Genomic DNA, 14221 nt, shown 5'->3' with positions numbered 1-14221 from the left:
ACATTACTGAAATGTGCGTTTTTCGTTATCATCTATTTAATAACAACTCCAAGGACACTAAGCAAGTCATAGAGCTAATTAAGAAAATTCCAAATTATAAAAAAGTTCACCAAAAAATCTGCTTCTGACTGCTGGGTATGTTAGAGTGGCTATATATGCTCATCAGTGCACTCAAAATGTGCAAATGACAAAGTCCTTAAAGAGGAACAGCAATTTAGCAGTGTACAGTTTTTTTTTAAAGATCAAAATTCAGCAGTAACAGAGCTATCACTATGTCACTTTTATTGGAGATTCAAATATGTTATGCCAATTGTGGTTTTAGCCACTAGCCTCAAGCACAGATGAGGAGTTCTGGTCCTAGTCTTGGGCAGTTTTTCATGTTGTAAAACCAAAAAATACTACTTGAAAAAAACTTGATAAAGCACAATCTCACTTGTGTGTTGCTTATTTAAATTTTGTGTTTTTACAGTTTTGTAACCTGTAGTGGGTCAACAAGGGGCAACAACTCAAAAACAAACTTCAACACTGACACAAAGCCATGTTTTTTGCTTTTTAAACAGTATTTTTTGGTTTTACTAGCGAAAATACATCACACACAAGTGTTTTCTGCATGTTTTCCTGATTAAATACAGCAGAGTTGACAACAGAAAAAATTTGACTTTTTCTTAAAAAGACCAACAAATGGTTTGGTTTATCAAAGACATGTTTACTGTTTGCATGTTAGAGTTTAGTCTTGCACTCTTTAGTGCTATTAATTTATCACTAGTAGCCACTTTGGTGACTTTATTGACAAAGATAAAATACATCCTCATAAGCGTTGATCTGCAACAGACAACCTTGTGGATTGTTATGTAATGTGATGTAGGGTACATACCTGGCCTGGCATCAGTCAAAAGCCATTAAGGAAGTTCACTGTAAGGACATGCAGAGGTACGGACCCACAATTGACACTTTGTGACTCTTTCCACCATCAAACTATCAGATTGATAGGAAACAGAGACAAAGGACCCCTCTCTCACAAACAGACCATGCTGTTAGCATGTCCGAACGACACAGAACCAGACCAAAGGTCAAAAGGGTCAGCTCCAGAGCATTAACCAATGGACACCAGACAACTGGAGAATATAGGCAAAATCTCCAGTTTGTAACAATAAGACTCTGTCTAATGATATTTTGTTGTTACTTGTCCTATATAAGAAACAATCAAAGGACTGAGTATCACTAAGGTGTGAATCCTGGCCTCTCTGTGCCATGCATGAACACACACACCAACCTCCCTTACCTCCCCTCTCTAGATAAGAGTCATAAACTACAACCCACATTCCAATCCTGGGTAGTGACCAGCAGAACTCTCTTCACAGACACAGATCTAAGGAAGAATGTAAAATTAAATAGCTGTTCTGTAACTCATGAGATGTTCCTGTTCAATAGTTTAATCCCAAACTTCTATCCCATAGAATATTTGAAATGTAACATGTAGATTTTAAGACAATGTCCTTCATGTGACCATACTGTCAGCATCCTTCACATGAGGTAACACACACTACATGACATCCACAATGTCCATATTATTATTATTACAGTCAAAGAACTGCTGTGTAATCCACATGTACCCAGGACCTTTCTTCAGGACTGTAACCCTGCCAGTCGACCAGATACTGGAGCCCATGGCCACGGCGACGAGAGCACACCAAGCGTTGGACGGAGAAGACTGGACCACCATGTAGCACCACATTATGTAATAATGTAATACATTTTCATCTCATTATGTAATAACACCGCATTTTGTAATAATCTGCCACATGCTGTTATAAAATTCTTGAACGCAATATGTAATAAATTTTGCCACATTTTGTAGTAAGTTGTTACATATTGCATCAGTTATTACAAAATGCAAGTGTTGCACTTTTTTTTATGAAGAAAATGTAATAATTTGGTGCATTATGTAATAAACTACCAAAATGGATGTCTTAATTAGGAAAAACATTATACCATCAGAACAACATTGACTTTAAGCATACCAGCATGAATTGTGTTGGAATAATTGTATATATAATTATCTCATATTTGATAATACATAACCATGTATCCTGCTTTACTGTCCTAACCATATATGTAGTTAGTCTGTATCTTGCCCTTAACATGACCATGTATCCTGCTTTACTGCCCTAACCATATATGTAGTTTGTTTTGTGATGAGTTGTTTAACAGGACGCAGCTGGTGGAGGGGACCACAGGCGGACACGCTCGCTGCACAGAACAGACTGAAATCAGTCTGTTCTACTTCTATACCATGAAATAAACATTTGTACCATGTATCACAATCACCCCCATATCATATTCACACATCATATTCACTCATTATATTCATTGATTATATTCACTCATTGTATTATGTTATCCTTTGTATTACCTTTGACATCCTTTAAGTTACACTTGGTATGACCTTCAGTTCTTTAAGATAAGCAATGTCTTGCTACTGGAAGAATGTTTGGAATGCTTTGTGTGATAATAAAAAGAGAGGAGACAGTGGAGTTTGCTCAGAGCGGGTTGGAGATTGTAACTGAGCAAATCTCTGTCCATTCTCCTCTGTCCAGTAAGAAATAACGCCCTTGTCTTTCTCTTCTGTGTGTCAGTATTAAATGTCTTAGGTGGTGTAAACCTGACAAATTCTAAATAAGAATTAATTTTAAAAACTAGTAGGATGTTTCATTGGTCAAATGTAAATAAAATATAGCTGTATTCATTATAATAGAGAATGTGTTTGAAAGCTCATAGAGACAAAAACTGCACTAAATAAATGTTACTAACATGAACATTACCGGTGCACTGAAATGTTGGAAAACATACACACATGCAATCTGGATTATGTTATGCAAATATTATACATGATAGAAAGAAGACAAAAGACAAAAACAAATATGGAACAGAAAAAAACTTTATTCCAGCTCCATTTCTTTAATGCAACAATGATGTCCTTTCCTACAGTGGATAAAAATAAATGACCATCAATACTAAACCAACTAAAAACAGCGTAAATATCTTTCACATCAAAAAGAAATATCTCTAATCATGTTTATGTAATTAAAAAAAGAAGGCTTTAGACAATTGCCTATTAACAAAAAGATTTGAAATATTTCCAGTATACAAGAAATTTACTTTAGCCTTCATAAAAAAAAAACTTCTCTAGTAGCAACAGTAGAAAAACTTTCCCTCCAACATAAATTTCTCTTAAAACAACCAGTATTTATGTAAAATAAAAGATAATCAGTCTGAAAATGAATGAACTATGTACAACAGACACTTCCATACTTTACATCATATAATGATTTCTTTCTTTCTTTCTTTCTAGTCGCAAAACACGATGATATGCTATTTCTTCCAAAAAAAGTCCTTGATTGTGAAATTTCCACAGCCCATGTGCCTCAACACGGCCCAGGCCCTCATCCACTTGCTATTGTTTCCAGGGGATCATGGTGGTGTTGATCCAGGCTACAGTCATCGGGTTTATCAAGCAAATGGTGATGGTTTACATTGAACAAAGTATCATGGCACTCATTCAGGGTATCAGAGGCTTCAAAAAGGGCATCATCATGGGGTTTATCCAGCGGATCGTGATGGCGTTCATCCAGAGCACAGTCATTGGGTTCATCCAGGAAATGGTGATGGTTTTCATCAAATGTAGCATTATGGCATTCATTCAGGGCACCATCTGGTTCAGCATCTTCTTGGTTTGATTCACACCCATATCTTTGAAATAACCTTTCTCTCTCAGCTTCCACAATATTCCCAATGAATGAAGAGACTGGCCCTTCCAGACTGAGGTAATGTTCTCCATGCCCCTCTGCAATGTGTCCAAGGACCAGCAATGGCAAACTTTTTGAGTATGTGTTAGACTCTGATATAATAGAAGAGGCATCAGTTCCCAGTGTGGAGATAAGAAGAAATTGGACATTGAAAATCTCAGCTGCCCTTTGTAGTGTTATGTGATCGCCAAAGGTCCCACATTGTGACATGGTATCCAAGTATGCATCCCAGTCTTTTCCATCAACATAGTGAGACAAAGGTGTTCCATTTATGGTAAATGGGTTAGACCTGAGATTTTGGACTATTTCATCCCTTAAAGTTGCTGCTGATCTGAATTTTCCTAATGAAGCGAGGTGATCAGCCATAGCACTAAAGTGGCAATTTCCATCAGGTGCTGGGTCAAACCGCACACTCAGTTGCATGGAGTTCTAGTCCCTTAGTCTGTCTTCATGTGTGTATGGCATCAAAAGTGGATGTAAATGGTGCACTGACTTTGAAGACTTAGAGCGCATCTTTCTTGCTTTTCGTATTGCACTCATCACATCAGACACAAAGAACCATTTTTCTTGCACTTTAGCATTACCAGGAATCTGAAACTGAACTTTTGAAAGCTTCATGATCCTACCAGGCAATACCCAATACCTTTTTGAAACTTGATGGGCGCCATCTGGTTTCATTTCCTCAAAGAAAAAAATAGCTAGTGGAAATTCTGATTGGCTGGTAACCAATCTATCTAATAATAAAAATCTATCAGCCATGTTGGCGGGTGATCCAAAAAGTTAGCCTAATTTAGAGCCCTCCATTCTACCACTGCTAGGTTGGCAGGACATTAGTCAAACTAAAAAGTAACATATAAATAAATATTTATATTTTCATCATAACATTTTTGAAAAAACAACAACATGCAATTGGTCATAGATGGAATAAAGTTTTTTTTCTGTTCCATATTTGTTTTTGTCTTTTGTCTGCTTTCTATCATGTATAATATTTGCATAACATAATCCAGATTGCATGTGTGTATGTCTTCCAACATTTCAGTGCATGGGTAATGTTCATGTCAGTAACACTCATTTAGTGCAGTTTTTGTCTCTATGAGCTTTCAAACACATTCTCTATTATAATGAATACAGTTATATTTTATTTAGATTTGACCAATGAAACATCCTAGTCCGAGTTTTTAAAATTAATTCTTATAAACGATTCATGCTGGTATGCTTAAAGTCAATGTTGTTCTGACGGTATAATGTTTTTCCTATTCCTCCAGAATAGTGGGCACCAACGGACTCTCTCGGACCGCCTTCACTCTGGAGACATGAAATGTTGGATGGACGCGCATGGAGTGCAGAAGCCTTAACCTCACCGTCGCCGGATTGACCACTTTCTGAATGAAGAAAGGACCGATGAACCTGGGGGCCAGCTTCTCCGACTCCACCCAGAGAGGGAGGTCCCAGGTGGAGAGCCACACCTTCTGACCAACTTGGTAGGCGTGTGCTTGGGAGCAGCGACGGTTGTCGGTATAGCGATCCACTGAGCGGAGGATGGTGGTTTGTGCTTGGGCCCAGGTGCGTCTGCAGTGCCGGATGAAGGTCTGGACTGACGGACAGGAAACCTCCCCCTCTGACGCTGGGAAGAGAGGAGGCTGGTACCCATAGGTGCAGTGGAAGGGGGACAGGCCAGTGGCAGAACTGGTCAGGGTGTTGTGGGCATACTCGACCCATAGAAGCTGTTGAGACCAGGATGAGGGGTCCTTGGAGACCATGCAGCAAAGGGCGGTCTCCATTTCCTAGTTCTGTGGCTCCATCTGGCCATTGGATGGTGGAACCCCGGAAGACAGGCTGACGGAGGCCCCAAGCGTCCATTGGACAGGGGCAAACCAGTGATGTGAAGTCCAGAGAGATGTGGGACATGGGCAATGAGGCACTGGCAGGGGCTGCAGGAGACTAGAGGGAGCCTGATGTGAGGGCTTGTGCTGATTGCAGACAGGGCAAGCATTCACAAACTCCCATGTGTCTTCCTCCGGGATGGCCCACCAGAACCGTTGCAGGAGGACATCCTGTGTTCTCTGAATCCCAGGATGACAGGTGAGTTTGGAGTCATGGACCCACTGAAGCACCTTGGACCTAAGGGCTGGGGGAACGAACAGGCGGTCCGGGGGACAAGGCTGACCCTCAGTGGCGGACCTCACCCTCTCCTCGATTTCCCAGGTAAGGGTGGGGACAATGCAGGGAGCAGGGAGGATTGGGTCAGACCCCAAGGCAGAGTCTGGAAATGACGTGACAAGGCGTCAGGCTTGACGTTGTGGGACAAAGGATGGTAGGAGAGAGAGAAATTGAAGCGGTTGAAGAAGAGAGACCACCAGGCCTGATGAAGTCTCTTGGCAGTACGGATGTACTCAAGGTTCTTATGTTCTGTCCACACCAGAAAGGGTTGCTTGGTCCCTTCCAGCCAGTGCCACCACTCCTCCAATGCTAGCTTGACAGCCTGGAGCTCCTGGTTGCCGATGTCGTAATTTCTCTCGGCAGGAGACAGACACCGAGAGAAGAAGGCGCAGGGGTGAAGTTTCTGGTCCGAGGCTGCATGCTGGGATAGGATGGCCCCCACTCCCACGTCGGAGGCTTCCCCCTCCACGACAAACTGGCGCTCAGGATCTAGCACTTGAAGGATGAGGGCTGAAGTGAACCGGGCCTTGAGGGTGAGGAAAGCCTCATCGCCAGATGGGGTCCAGCTGAAGGGCACCTTGGAGGAAGCAAAGGCCATGAGGGGGGCAGCAATGCTGCTGTAGTTACGGATGAAGCGGCAGTAGAAATTGGCAAATCCCAGGAATCATTGCAGTTGCTTGCAGGAGTCAGGGACTGACCAGGAGGTGACTGCCGATACCTTTGTTGGATCCAACTGCATGCTACCTTTAACCACAATGTACCCCAGGAAAGAGACGATGAAGGCGTGGAACTCACACTTCTCAGCCTTTATGAGTGAGAAGATGAGGATGAGGATGATTTGTCCTTCTTTTCCACAAAGAAGAATCCCGCCCCCACAGGAGAAGAAGAGGGACAGATGATGCCGGATGCCAGGGATTCATAAATCTAGGTCTCCAAGGCCTTTCTCTCAGGGATGGACAGGGAGTACAGACGTCCCTTGGGAGGGGACATGCTGGGTGGGAGGTCAATGTCACAGTCATAGGGCCAGTGAGACGTGGCCTTAGCCTTGCTGAAGACCTCTCAGAAGTTGTGCTACTCAGAGGGAACCCCCGTCACGTCTGGAACGGTGCTGGGTGGTGATGAGAACAGAGGTGAGGCCACTTGTTTCAGGCAAAACAGATGACAAGATGAGCTCCACCCCCCTATGGCTCCAGTTATCCGGTCTATGTGGGGATTGTGCCGACGAAGCCACAGGTACACAGAATAGCGGGAATGTGTGGAGAGTTGAGGATATGGAACTGGACTGTCTCATGGTGGTTGCTGGATATGAGAATGTGGACTTGAGTGGTCTGGTGGGTGACGGTTGCCAGCAGGTGTCCGTCAAAGGCACTGGCAGGAACCGGATGAGGCAGAGGAACCTGGCCAAACCACAACTGGCAAACCAGCCCTTCATTGATGATACTGGTGTCAGCTCCGGAGTCGATGAAGGTGGTGAAGACCTGGGGCCCGTCAGAGCAGAGAAGCTTGACCTGGAATAGGGGTCGACAGTTGAGGGAATGTTGCGTGGAAGCCCAGCTCACCAGAAATTCCCTCTCTACTGGTGAGCCCTGGCTCTTACTGGGCAGCAGGAGACAAAATGGCCAGCCTGTCCACAGTACATGCAGAGGTTACCCTGCCAACGACGCTAAGTTAGTGATACCGGTGCGGCCCAGTTGCATGGGCTCAGGACCTCCTGAAAGCAGCCCTGCCAAAGCGCTGGAGCTGATGGAGGAGAAAGAGACCCAAGGAGTAGCAGATGGGTGACGAGTCGGACCACTCTGCCTCTTTTCATGTTTCCGTGCCTGGATACGAAGGTCCAATCTATTAGGCAGTGCGATCAACCCATCCACTGTAGACGGGAGGTTGTGTGGCACCAGTTCATCTTTGATATAATCTGCTAGGCCATGAAGAAAAGCGTTGTATAGAGCTGATGAATTCCAGTCACTCTGGCGAGCCTTGGTGCAAAAGTCAATGGAGAAGTCAGCCACCATCCGGTTGTCCTGACGCATGCTCATCAGACCCCGTGCTGCATCAGAACCAAAAGCCCCCATGCCGAAAACCTTGCGGAGCTCCTCAGAGAAGAGCTGGAAGGAGGTGCAGGCTGTAGTCTTTCTCTCCCACTCAGTGGTTCCCCAGAGATGAGCCCTCCCTGTCAGGTGGTTGATAGTGAAAGCTACCTTAGCCTCCTAGGAAGCAATTCATGGATTTATGCTGCTGGAGGGCGCTCTCAATCCTCTCAAAGCGATTCTGTGGTGAGGCGGGGTGTGCTGGGTCCATGACTGGCCAGATTGTACTGTAACGGATGTTGGTAGGACCCAGTTGCAGCACCACACACCACAGGTACGATTGGTAATGACCTTTAATTTTGAACCAGCAGAAATAATGTACACAGGTGGGTATTAGGGGTAGAGGAAGGGGTTCGGGGCTGGAGAGTGGAGCGAGGTGACTGAGCTCACACACACAGGGGAAAGTTCGTGGACCCGAAGGCTGGGGCTGGTGGTGCCGTGCGCTAGGGAGCAGGCTGGAGACGTCGTTGAGGGAGCAGGAGGATCAGAACCAGGTGAGCAGTCAGTGGGGCAGACGAACCAGGAAGGAGTAGGCAGGCAGGTAATCAAAGCCAGACGAAGAATCAGGAAACCAGCAGGGAGGCACTCACATTGCGACATTGGAGCTGGAGAACGCCAAACAGCCACAGGGACAGGCAGAACTCGTGGTCGGGGACAGAAAGCTGAGGCGTTTACCAGGGCAGAGACGAGGCAGGATTGTCAGGGAAGAGCAGAGTCAATAACGGGAAGTCAGTCCAGAGATGATCGCTGGAAAGTCTTGCATGGATACTACGAACAATCTGGCAGAGAGCAAGTTAACCGGGGATGCATATATACTGGCTTGATTGGAGATGGACAGTGAGGCTGATGAGGAGGTGTTGCAGATAGGAGAGTGAGACGGAGGCAGGGTGAGTGGAAAAACACTGAGAAGCAGAGCAGGCTGTGACAGAAGGAAGGCCTGAAGTGAAGTTGTAGATACTAAAAACCCCACAATGCATCACAGCATCTCACCAGGCAGTTCTTGATCTCAGCAGACTGGACAGAGACAGAGTAGGTCAGGGTTTATCAAATTACTTTATTCTACTTATTCTTATTCATAACTAGTTAAGGAACACCACATTAGAGATGAAGAAAGTATCTATGATCAGAGCAGTATCATTCAATCTGTTGGATTTATTAGGATTAAAAAAAACATGGCAAATGGTATGATGTTCTGTATAGAAGCACATAGAATTTAACATAAACTTCATTCATTCATGGTGTATTGCTTGGTATTGACTGAATAAAACATTAATTAATCACATAATTAGCCTAAATTGTCTAACAGCAATACGGATCGACCAATATGTTCTTTTCAGGGCTGATTCCGATTATTAGTAATCAAAGAGTCTTTGGAACCGATATGCCAAGACAAAACTACTGCTACATAAAGACACTTGCCATGGCTTCCAAGTATTTCTATTATTTTCTCCAACCCATTTGTATATTTATACATAGGCTAAATAACAGAAAACACCTTGGTCTGAACAGTATAATTTTCATGAAGGACAATTTATTGCAGGGCTGTTGTATTGGACTATATCAGTTTTAGCTAGATGTTCCTAATAAATCGCAACTGAGTGTACATTAATAATCAGCTGTATGCACAGGCTGCAAAGAGCCTGACTGGAATTAATTGATTGCTTTTGGTGCTGTTTTTGCCTGGGAAATGATACTGGCTCCCTGGCAGCCTAAAGATGTTGTTTAATACTTTTATCATATATTATTATTATCATCACCATATGAGACCTTTTACCTCCTCTTCCCTTTTGAGTAAATGTGTTACTGTGCTACATTTTTAAGAGTACCTTTAATTACCTTTCATTACCAGCAGTGGGTGACCATTTACATGCTGAGGTGTCTCATCGCCAGTCTCGGGAGTTTCTGTCACTGGCAGAGTTTATTGCTGCTCTATCTGAACACAGTTAATGTTGTTATTTTCTTCATTACAGTGACAAACTACCTGCTGTACATTTAAACTTACCAGTTCTGCTCTAGCACCCACAGCTCTATGCTGCTTTTAGCGAATTTCCCTGATTCAGCATTTGTTTATACTTTTCAGAACTGATTGTTACTTTAACTTAGCAGTTAGCTCTAGCTTCTCTCTCTTTCCCTTGGCCAGTGTGCATGTCTAGGACAAACAAATTAACTTGTACATAAGAGTGTTGTGTTTTTGTAGCTTCAGAATATTGGATTGTGATGTTTATTAAAACTTCAGCGATGTCTGCTGTCGTGCCATCGGCACACAGCTCTGCTCACTAACCGGAGTTACAAACAAAATAGTATGTGAGTTATTGCTCACAAATCCCTGAGTTGTCATCTGGAACATGAGAAAACAATGAGTTACTGGATGATGCCCGGTGATGGGATACATGAATGGTAGGCTAGAGACAACAGTCCAGACCAAGCGATAGCTGCACGGGAGACTTCTGCTCCTGGTGGTGTCACTTTACTCATTCACTTCATTCAGTTACTCTCAGGCTGAGTTGGTAACACTTTATAATAACTATCCGTTATAACTAGTTAATACATCATTAGTAAACTGTTAATTAATGAGTTATTAATGACTTGTTAAGTGTTTGTTAACAGTGTGTTAAGGATTTATAATGATGCCTTATAGATAGTTAATAGATCATTAATAAACTGTTAGTTAATGAGTTATAAATGACTTGTTAACTGCATGTTAATAATTTATAACTATACCTTATAAATTAGTAATAGATCATGAACAAGTAAATCACTTACTAATGACTTGTTAAGTATCAGTTAATAGTTTATATATGTTATTGGGACGTTATTCTAAAGTTGCAACTATTCCTCATTTATTAACTGTTAGTAAATAAAATAAATCACAAAAGTGAAATAACTCCAAGCACCTGTTATCATCATGAGTCTAGAGATGCTCCATAACATAATAATCACAAGCTTTACTACATAGTCTCCAGTTATTGTTTATGACAGCATAGTTATACAGTATTTCTATTGAAATAAACACATTTCATCATAGACAGACTAAAATCATATACCTATGCCATAGCCCACCTGTACACAAAGCGCATCCAGTTGAAGAGGGAGACCTTTGAATTGCTGAATATAGATTTGTGTCTAATTGACCGCTTCAGTTTCCTCCCTCTGTGGTTATGGTGTTTGCAAATCCTGCAGATATATACAAATAAAGATAAGAATGACACAGGCCAGGGTAGTGGCTAGAGCAGTGATTCTCAAACATTTTCATGTCAAGGACCCCCAAATTAATGTGTATTTGGCCATGGACCCCATCTGAAAATATTTTGTGCCAGGATCCCCCATTAAATGTGTGTTAATATATTTCAGTGTTTAAATTTTTTCAGTATTTTCTTCTGAAAATAGCAGATCTATAAGCTCACAACGTTTTGACGTGTTGTGATCTTGTAGATTAGTACTAAGTAGTGTAGTGTATAGTAGTGTATTTCTAGAAATTAATGTTAACATGAATTAAGATATATTGGGCACTTGTATTAGCTCGCAATTAAATAGAATTAATTTTCACTAGATTTCTGGACCAAAATACCCATGTATGTTGTCATTTCATGCAATAAAAATAAACTTCCCATGCATAGTTGTCCACACAAACAATCTTGTGTTTGCATTTTTGGCATCTCATCCGTCTTCTTAGAAGCCTTTTCTTCTGTATCCATTTGATTATTTCTCTGTGTCTTTTAGATTTAGTTCTGCCTTCAATAAGCTCTCTTAGCTCAGTGGCTAAACCAGGCATTATTTGGCTACGATATTACAATATGACTTGATTAGGGCCTACCTATTTTCTTATCCTCTGTTCTTTCCACACACATCACACAAGCTTCCCGAGACTCTGTGACTACCTCCCGCCAGATTACCTTTGAATTGTATTATAGGTCGGGGGTGACGAGGGTGAAACAAGCCAATCATAATTGTATTCACGGGCTGGAGGAGGAGTCATCCAGCCTCCTCCATCATATTGGCTGGTTGTCAACTTGTCAATCACCTCGCATCACCACGACAACCGGTGACAACCTAGACAGACACCCCCATCCTTCACTCACTCAGCACGTTCATTATTGGATGAGCAGCTAGCATTAGCATTGATTTCAAAGAATGAATACACGGTCTGGTAAAATGTCCGATACCAGTGTTCCCAGTGGCGATGCGCAAAATACCGAGATAAATCCAGGTACTGTCGGGAGAAAGAGAAAGAAGTCAACAGCGGGTACTATTGGGACGTTATTCTAAAGTTGCAACTATTCCTCATTTATTAACTGTTAGTAGATGAGGAATAGTTGCAACATTAGAATAACGTCCCAATAACATATATAAACTATTAACTGATACTTAACAAGTCATTAGTAAGTGATTTACTTGTTCATGATCTATTACTAATTTATAAGGTATAGTTATAAATCATTAACATGCAGTTAACAAGTCATTTATAACTCATTAACTAACAGTTTATTAATGATCTATTAACTATCTATAAGGCATCATTATAAATCCTTAACAAACAGTTAACAAACACTTAACAAGTCATTAATAACTCATTAATTAACACTTTACTAATGATTTATTAACTAGTTATAACGGATAGTTATTATAAAGTGTTACCACTGAGTTTGTTTAAACTTGAAATCATCGGACAACATTAACACATACTAACAACACACAGTAAAATTAGTTACTTCTACATTGAAAAAAATGCTATTATGGCTAGCACGCTAATCACAGTTAGCATTTCACTTGAACACTAGTTAATTAAGCAACATAAACATACATACTTTGTTTATCCGTTTCCCCGATGACACAGCCAATAGCATTTGTTTCAGCGTGGCTACATATCAACAATAGGAAAATATGATTTGTTTTAAAAGAAAGAAATTAATGCATTTAGTTTTAGTTTTACACAGACACACACACGCAGAAACACACACGGTACAGTATACAGAATAAATTATTTTAGTGTTTTCGAACTGACCGAATAACAAGGTTCCCTGAGCTTATGGAATCAGGTGGCCACAGCAAATGAATTGGTCATTGTCAAATTTGTACTGTTTTCTTTTATGGTATATGGCGCATGCACAAATACACAGCCTAGTAAAGTCTAGTCAAGAAGACAACAGCAAGAACCACCTGGGTTCAGCTTCAACCCTGGTTCTTTCTTGCAGTGTTGCTTGCATGTTCTCCTTGTGTTTCTTCCAGGGACTCTGATTACTAGTACAAAGACATGCACATTTAATTAATTTAGGACTCTAAATTGTCCGTACTGTAGGTAGGAATGAAAAAAGGTTTGCTACACTTGCATCCAGAATTACAAAGTTTGAATGTAAATTGTTAGTATGGACATTCACCTTATAATAACAAGCTACATTTTTAAATAGATTTGTATGTAATTTAAAAAAGCAGACAAAATACTATGTAAATAATACAGTAACTATTCTTTACAAAAATGGGTAATAAATGTAACTCATTATTATTGGCATAATGTTTACAATTAAAGTTTGGCTGTCACAGATCATTTCTGTAATTTTACAGACTTTTGTACAAAATTAAAAAAAAAACAAGATGAAGGCTTGGAGTGACAAATGGGGCTTGAGGTTGTCAGTAGCAAAGATGAAATATGTGCTCTTTGGCAAGAAGTAAATGTAAAAGAAGTAAATGGATAATCAGGGGCGAGAACCCCTCGAAAGCGTCGAGAGAGGGGTATGGCTGGATGGATTGACATTAAGGAAAATGTGGAAAAAATTGTAGGTAAGTGTGAAAAGGTCATAAATACTATGAGATGCTTGATTAGATGTTCCAGGGGAGCAGATAGGAGTCTTATGCTGATGATTTATAAGGCTATGATAAGGGCAATTATTGACTATGGTGCGGCAGCCAAAACTACAATGACTTAGATGGATTTTGTTCAGGCTAGGGCTCTGAGGCTGTGTACTGGGGCATTCCGCAACAACGCAGACTATGGCGCTGCTGGTGGAAACGGTGGTGGTTGTTCCCCTGCCATCAGGCTATACAACACCTCAGCCAAAGGAAGTGGACTGATCTAATTATTATTGTTTATTTATTATTGAGTGTTATTATTATTATTATTATTATCATTATTATTATTGTTAATAAATTGTATTATTATTATTAATAATAATAATA

Source organism: Seriola aureovittata, chromosome 18 (assembly GCF_021018895.1).
Source record: "Seriola aureovittata isolate HTS-2021-v1 ecotype China chromosome 18, ASM2101889v1, whole genome shotgun sequence".
In the NCBI taxonomy this organism is placed as follows: domain Eukaryota; kingdom Metazoa; phylum Chordata; class Actinopteri; order Carangiformes; family Carangidae; genus Seriola; species Seriola aureovittata.
This window is presented reverse-complemented; position numbering follows the sequence as displayed.